Below are 8,451 nucleotides of genomic sequence, written 5' to 3'. Positions count from 1 at the left end.
GTTCTCGTTCCCCTCCTCACTTGTCCTGCTAGAAAGCTGTAGCCTAGCAACATATCTGTACAACATTTGTTCCTCAACTATCACCTGAGTGATTGATCGCGATCTCTGCAGGCGATAGTCACTGTGCGTTTTTATGCACTTTTATAAGTGGACGTCCAAGGAGAAGGATGTTGCAGTAGTCAATGTGGGCAGGCCCAGATTTACCTCACAGGAGCCTATAGGCACAGAAGCTGTAGCACCTTAGATTTTGCCCTCCATTAATCAACAAACCTCCACAGAATCGCACCACAAGTATGCTGGCTGGCCCAGTTGTCACTTCTCCCTTACTTCCCTTGCCCTGCATAGACAGCTACAAATGCTCCTTAGCATTAGATAGCCAGAGGTATCCTTAGTATTAAAGAGACCCTGTACTGAAAAAAACGCCCCCTGGGGGGTACTCACCTCCGGAGGGGGAAGCCTCAGGGTCTCAATGAGGCTTCCCACTCCCCTGTAGCTGCAGGCAATTCAGCGCTGGGTCCCCCGAAGTCTCCGGCAATCCTGGCTCGACAAGCCTGACAAGCACTGATTTATTTACCTTTCCTGGCTCCAGCGGGGGCGCTGTTGCAGCTCTCAGCACGGAGATAGGTGGAAATAGCCGATCTCCGTCAGGTCCGCTCTACTACACAGCTGCAGGAGACTTGCACCTGCGCAGTAGAGCGGCCCGACAGCGATCGGCTATTTCCGCCTATTTCCGAGCGGAGAGCCGGTACTGCGCCTGTGCTGGAGCTAGGAAGGTAAATCTTTACATCTCCGCTGTTCGGAGGGGCACAGCGAGACCACCGCGGGACACAGGAGGATGGGGGAAGCCTCAATAGGATCCGGAGGCTTCCCCCTACTGAGGTGAGTACCCCCCAGGGGAACTTTTTGTTGCTGCAGGTTTTCTTTAAGTAGCTCAAGGTGCCCCCCAAGAATTAGGTACTGTAGCTAGAGGTACCCCTGAATGAAGGGAGATCTCGTCAGTGGAATGCTGAGAGCCGGGGGAGTAACCTCTCATTTACACTCTCAGGACTCTGAATAGGGAAGGTGGGAGGGAGGTGCTCGGGGAGGTGCTCGAGCCACCTTTCCATCATCAGACACCTGTAGGCGTGTGCCTGCAGTGCCTTACAGTTATTCCGGCTCTGAATGTGGGAGATTATTAGGTCATGTTGGTGTTCACCAGCACACCCCACTTTACAGGTCCCCCATGGTTCTCAATCAGTGAGAGAGTATTCCTGACACCTTCACAAACTGTGCGCCCGTGCCTACCTCTTCTGGTAAAGACACAGCAGCAGGTTGTGTGTATATACACAAGGCTCTTCCTGTTTCCTATGGTACTCTGTGCTGACAAGGGTGGTTGGTGGCCATAAATAAGAGTTTTCTGTGTCCTTTCGTAGCACTCGGTGTACGTATTCCCCGCATCGTGCTCAGAATCTCGTGCCGCCGGCCGCAGAATGTGACTCGTCCTGATTCATCTCCGATGCTGTCAGAGCCAGCTGAGATCAAACAGAATCTCAGAGTCCGATGCTAATGTATGATTATACATTAATTAATGAGAGGCTGCCCCCCTCCACCCCCCATTCCCGACATCTGTTTATTTTTGATGGAGGGGAGATGGGAGGAGAACGGATAAAAATATCTTTGTGCTATCGCAAAATCTTACCGAGACAGGCTGATATGGCTGCTACGTTTATCTGTGCTGCGCAAATTCCAACGGGTACTTTTATTCTTTTTGACGAGGATGAATTAAACTCTCACTGCGATAACTGTACAGTCTGTGACAACAGATACATTCTTGACTTCCAGTTCAAAAGCAATTGGAAAATGGCCATGGAATCAACCCTAGGATGCAGGTGTTGGGGAGAGAATTGGCACAACTTCCCCCAGCGTAATAGAGAGAACCTGCAGGAAGCACAGGAGACTGAAGCAGGAGCTGTTTGCCTGAGAAGCGGTACCTGCAGCTGCGGGGGGTGGGGCCTGCAGGAAGAGGCGCCTGACTTCTTTCCTACCCTCCTAGGGTCTCACACCTGTGCTCCCTTGATAGCTACCAGTCCCTGCAGGTGCGGGGTGGAGGGGCCTGCAGGAAGAGAGGCCTGACTTCTCTCCTCCCTTGATAGCTACCAGTCCCTGCAGGTGGGGAGCCGCTTTCTCTTTTTCACTACTAGGGCCTCACACCTGTGCTCCCTTGATAGCTACCAGTCCCTGCAGGTGCGGGAGGGGCCTGCAAGAAGAGAGGCCTTACTACTCCCTCCTTGGGCCTCACACCTATGCTCTCTTGGTAGCTACCTCTCATCATCCTCCCCTGCTCCTGATATAGAGAATACAATACAATACAATACAATACAATAACATTTGTAAAGCGCTTTTCTCCCATAGGACTCAAAGCGCATAGCTGTGTCTCAGATTAATACAGGGTTTCAGGCTGGGTTGTGTTACAGAGGAGATAGTCAGATGTTCATGAATGCCAGACTGAAAAGGTAGGTTTTCAGTTTAGACTTAAATGCTTCCAGGGATGGGGCTGTCCTGATTGGGTGTGGCAGGGAGTTCCAAAGTGTAGGGGCAGCATGACAAAAGGCTCTGTCTCCAAAGGTTTTGAGGTGGACTCTGGGGGTGACCAAGGTGTTACGTCCTTTTGATCTAAGATTGTGGGGGGTGTGATGTAGTTGCAACAAGTCCTTCAGGTATCCAGGGCCCAGATTGTGCAAGGATTTGAATGTCAGTAAGCCAATCTTAAACAGAATTCTCCATTTTATCGGTAGCCAGTGGAGTGAGCTCAGGGTTGGTGTTATGTGGCAATGGCGGGGTTGGCTCGTTAACAGCCTTGCGGCGGTATTCTGTACTAATTGCAGGCGGCGTAAGTCTTTCTTATGCAGGCCTGTGTAGAGGACGTTGCAGTAGTCTAACCTTGATGTGACGAAGGTATGAACTAGGGTTGGAAGATCCTCTGAAGGAATTAGGTGTTTAATCCTTGCAATATTCCTTAGGTGAAAGAAGGAATGTTTCACAACAGCTGAGATTTGATTCCTGAAGCTTAATTTCCCATTAATCAGTACTCCCAGGCTGCGCACACAGTCTGAGTTGTTCAGGTCTGAGCTCCCTATCCTTAGCGGTGTTGGTTGAGACTGGAGCTGCTTTGCTGTTGAGCCCTGGCCCTCGATAACAAGAACCTCAGTTTTGTCAGCATTAAGTTTTAGCCAATTATTATTCATCCACTCCTGAAGCTCAGCTAAGCATGCGTTTATTTGTGGAGTAGGGTCTGTGACATCAGGTTTGAATGACAAATATAGCTGGGTGTCATCAGCATAGCAATGATATGTCAGGCCATGTTTTTGTATGATTTCTCCAAGTGGCAGCATGTATATGGTGAACAGTAAAGGGGATAATATTGCGCCCTGAGGTACACCGTATTTTAGTGGTACAGGGTTGGAGAGGAAGGGCCCTAAGGCTACCCTTTGTGTTCTGCCAGCCAGGAAGGAGTTGAACCACCGGAGAACAATGCCCTCTATGCCACAGTACTCTTGTAGCCTGTTGAGTAAGATTTCATGATCGACTGTGTCAAAAGCCGCCGAGAGGTCGAGCAAAATCAGGATGGAACATTGACCCTTGTCTCTTGCAATGAGCAGATCATTGCAAATCTGGGTGAGGGCTGTTTCACAGCTGTGATATTTCCTGAAACCAGATTGAAGAGGGTCAAGGATGTTGTTTCTGGAGAGCCTGGCTTCAAGTTGGAGGTAGACAGCCTTTTCAATAACTTTTCCCAGAAAGGGGAGGTTTGAGACAGGTCTGTAGCTGTTTAGAGCATCTGGGTCTAGAGAAGCAGGGGGGAAGGAGGGGGTTTGAGTTCAGCATTGGTGAGGGGAAGGAGGGTCAGTTAGATTAGAGTTACGCATCAGTGGGTGGATTGGTTAGGGTTTGGCATCATTGGGGGGATCGGTTAGGCACAAGTGGGGGGGATCGGTTAGGGATCGTGCGGGGCTCGGTTAGGGTTAGGCATCGGTGGAGGGATCGGTTAGGGTTAGGCACAAGTGGGGGGATTGGTTAGGGATCGTGCGGGGCTCGGTTAGGATTAAGCATTGGTGGAGGGATCGGTAAGGATTAGGCACCAGTGAGAAGATTGTGTGCATCTGTTATGGTACAGGGATTGTGGCTGCATTTGTTAGGGGGCTCAAAGGCCGCATTTGCTGGGGAAGAGGTGGGTGGTGAGCTGTGCAGTGGAGGGGGAGGTTGAGGTGGTCACATTTGTTAGGGGGGGAAGGGGGGCCGTTATAATTAAAACAGCTAAAAAATCTGGTCAAAAATCTGTGCTCACTATTTAGGGGGAACTGAGGCCATCTACTTTGTGAACTGTGGCTGCCAATAGCAAGAGACCATTTTTGTTGCAGGGGATTTTAAGGTTAGGCACTGGGGGGGAGGGGGAGAATGATTAGTTGTCTGGGGCAGGGTTATTAGTTGCCCACCAGGGGGAGGGGGTTAGCTGTAGTTGTTAGATGGAGGGGTTATTAGTTGCCCATCAGGCAGTGGCGTAGCTAAGGAGCTGTGGGCCCTGATGCAAGTTTTACAATAGTGCCCCCCAAGCAATCTATACATAACAATTGCTACTGCGCACCAAAACCTGCCAATGGCAACTACAGTGTCAGGGGTGCAAGAAGGGAATGGGGAACAGATTATTAATTATCATTATTAATGATTACCACTATTCAAAGTATCTATAGAAGTGATTATTATGAGCACAGGACCAATAGAGAGCTAATACTGTACATGAGGGCGGGCCCTTCGGGGCCCCTCTGGCCCAGATGCAGTTGCTACCTCTGCACCCCCTATTGCTACGCCCCTGCCATCAGGGGGTACTGTAATTAGTTGTCCGGGGGGTTATTAGTTGCCTTCCGGGGGTGGGGGGGGGGGGGGGGGGGGGTGACAGAAGGGGGTTATTGGTTGTCCGGCGGGGCGGGGTCATTATTTGCCCACCAGGGGAGGGTTCTGTGTTAGGATAGTTTAAAGAGTTGGGCAGCACGGTGGCGTAGCGGTTAGCACTCTCGCCTTGCAGTGCTGGGTTCCCGGTTCGAATTCCAGCCAGGTCAATATCTGCAAGGAGGTTGTATGTTCTCCCCGTGTCTGCGTGAGTTTCCTCCGGGCACTCCGGTTTCCTCCCACATCCCAAAAAACATACAGATAAGTCAATTGGCTTCCCCCTAAATTGGCCCTAGACTATGATAAATGGACTACACGATGTAGACATATGACTATAGATTGTGAGCCTCTCTGAAGGACAGTTAGTGACAAGATAATATATAATCTGTACAGTGCTGCGGGGACCCCTGTACTGTGCCCAGGCAGAGGAGTAAATAGGGGGACAAACGGAAGACACGGGGACACAAAGGGGCATAAAGGAGGACACAAGGGAGACACGAGGAGTACAAGGGGGCGTGAGGTACAAAGGAGGCATAATTTACAACATGCCCTTTCACCATGCAAGCACCAGGTTTAGTATATACTGTATACAGGGGCTTGCAAAAGTATTCGGCCCCCTTGAAGTTTTCCACATTTTGTCATATTACTGCCACAAACATGAATCAATTTTATTGGAATTCCACGTGAAAGACCAATACAAAGTGGTGTACACGTGAGAAGTGGAACAAAAATCATACATTATTCCAAACATTTTTTACAAATCAATAACTGCAAAGTGGGGTGTGCGTAATTATTCAGCCCCCTTTGGTCTGAGTGCAGTTGCCTGATGAATGCTAATGACTAAATAGAGTGCACCTGTGTGTAATCTAATGTCAGTACAAATACAGCTGCTTTGTGACGGCCTCAGAGGTTGTCTAAGAGAATATTGGGAGCAACAACACCATGAAGTCCAAAGAACACACAAGACAGGTCAGGGATAAAGTTATTGAGAAATTTAAAGCAGGCTTAGGCTACAAAAAGATTTCCAAAGCCTTGAACATCCCACGGAGCACTGTTCAAGCGATCATTCAGAAATGGAAGGAGTGTGGCGCAACTGTAAACCTACCAAGACAAGGCCGTCCACCTAAACTCACAGGCCTAACAAGGAGAGCGCTGATCAGAAATGCAGTCAAGTGGCCCATGGTGACTCTGGACGAGCTGCAGAGATCTACAGCTCAGGTGGGAGGATCTGTCCATAGGACAACTATTAGTCATGCACTGTACAAAGTTGGCCTTTATGGAAGAGTGGCAAGAAGAAAGCCATTGTCAACAGAAAAGCATAAGAAGTCCCGTTTGCAGTTTGCCACAAGCCATGTGGGGGACCAGGGGCATATCTGGGTGATATAGCGCCTATGGAAAACACTGAAATTGCATGCCACCCCCCCCCCCCCCCTTCCTTGCTTCCTAATCAGAGCCCCCTTACCCTCTAAAAACAGCATCCTTTCTTGTGTACATGTGTTATGGTTGCCTGTGTTTTTTGGGTCTGGATATTGATGAAGATACTTTTTTTGATTTGAGTGATGGCGAGGCATGGGGCCAGGCATGGTATGGTGGCTCAGCACAGGGATAGGCATGGTGGCGCAGTACAGTGACAGGCATGGAAGGCAGCACAGGGGCAGGCATGGCACAAGAGCAGGCATGGGATGCAGAACAGGGGCAGGCAAGGCACCCATGGTGCTGTGGCAGCCATGGCATGAGCAATGCCTGTACCCTTCTAGATACGCCTCTGTGGGGGACACAGCAACCATGTGGAAGAAGGTGCTCTGGTCAGATAAGACCAAAATGGAACTTTTTTGCCAAAATGCAAAACGCTATTTGTGGCTGAAAACTAACACTGCACATCACTCTGAATATACCATCCACACTGTCAAATATGGTGGTGGCAGCATCATGCTCGGGGGGGTGCTTCTCTTCAGCAGGGACAGGGAAGCTGGTCAGAGTTGATGGGAAGATGGATGGAGCCAAATACAGGACAATCTTGGAAGAAAACCTCTTGGAGTCTGCAAAAGACTTGAGACTGGGGAGGAGGTTTACCTTCCAGCAGGACAACGACCCTAAACATAAAGCCAGGGCAACAATGGAATGGTTTAAAACAAAACATATCCATGTGTTAGAATGGCCCAGTCAAAGTACAGATCTAAATACAATTGAGAATCTGTGGCGAGATCTGAAAACTGCTGTTCACAAACGCTGTCCATCTAATCTGACTGAGCTGGAGCTGTTTTGCAAAGAAGAATGGGCAAGGATTTCAGTCTCTAGATGTGCAAAGCTGGTGGAGACATACCCTAAAAGACTAGCAGCTGTAATTGCAGCAAAAGGTGGTTCTACAAAGTATTGACTCAGGGGGCTGAATAATTACGCACACCCCACTTTGCAGTTATTTATTTGTAAAAAATGTTTGGAATCATGTATGATTTTCATTCCACTTCTCACGTGTACACCACTTTGTATTGGTCTTTCACGCAGCATTCCAATAAAATTGATGCATGTTTGTGGCAGTAATGTGAAAAAAATGTGGAAAACTTCAAGGGGGACGTATACTTTTGCAAGCCACTGTATGTATATATATATATATATATATATATATATATATATATATATACTTATATATATATATTTTTTTCCCCTGGTTTTTGTCCTCTAAACCTAGGCACGCTTATGGTCAGGAGAGTCTTATAGTCGAAGAAATACGGTAATAAACATGTTTTCCCACTTTTGATTACCCATACAGTTATCATATTTGCTTTTGTGCACAAGTATTATTGTCTGTCTACAAATTGAAAATTTCCAAAGTACAGTTTATCTGTTCTGAAAGCTGCCACTGCATTTTTTTGCACAGTTGCTGTATTTATATATTAACATCTGACTAGTGATCACTTCTCAGCTCTTTCTGCTTCTCAGCTCAGTTTTTCAGTTTGCTATTGTTTAGTAAATGTATCTGAAAAAAAGGAATGTGAAGAAAAGATAATGTTATAACCTCTTTGGATGCGTCCAGAAGCTTTCCACTGAAGCAAGGAGATTTCCCCTGAAGAACAAAGCGCTCTGTTTGAATGTTGTTCTGCTAAAAAAGGTGTGATAGTAGATTTTATGCTTTAAATAATCTTTCAAAGCAAAGAGGAAATGGTGAGTTTATACTACTTTAACATTTAACATTTATCGAACAGTCTAAAACTAAGTGGCGTAACTATAACGACCATGGAGGACCCGCCCCTTTCCTCTTCTGCAGCTTAAAGTGGACCTAAACTATTGCACAGGACAGAAGTAAAACATAAAATAAATGCACCCTGTATGTATTTAGAGAGTTTAGCCTGTCCAATTTCCCCCTCGCCTGTGGCTAAGCACAAGTTGTAATTTGATCCCTCGGCTGTGTCTGCTGACTGCCATGGCAGAGAGCTAATTGGTAAGCACAGGATGTTAACAATATGTCTGCTTCCATGAAAGCAGGAAGTAGACACAATGCAGATATATTGCAGGATTTGTATCAGCTGT

This window comes from Hyperolius riggenbachi, chromosome 3 (genome assembly GCF_040937935.1).
Source record: "Hyperolius riggenbachi isolate aHypRig1 chromosome 3, aHypRig1.pri, whole genome shotgun sequence".
NCBI lineage: Eukaryota > Metazoa > Chordata > Amphibia > Anura > Hyperoliidae > Hyperolius > Hyperolius riggenbachi.
The sequence above is the reverse complement of the archived record's forward strand: the minus strand, read 5'-3'. Positions refer to the sequence as shown.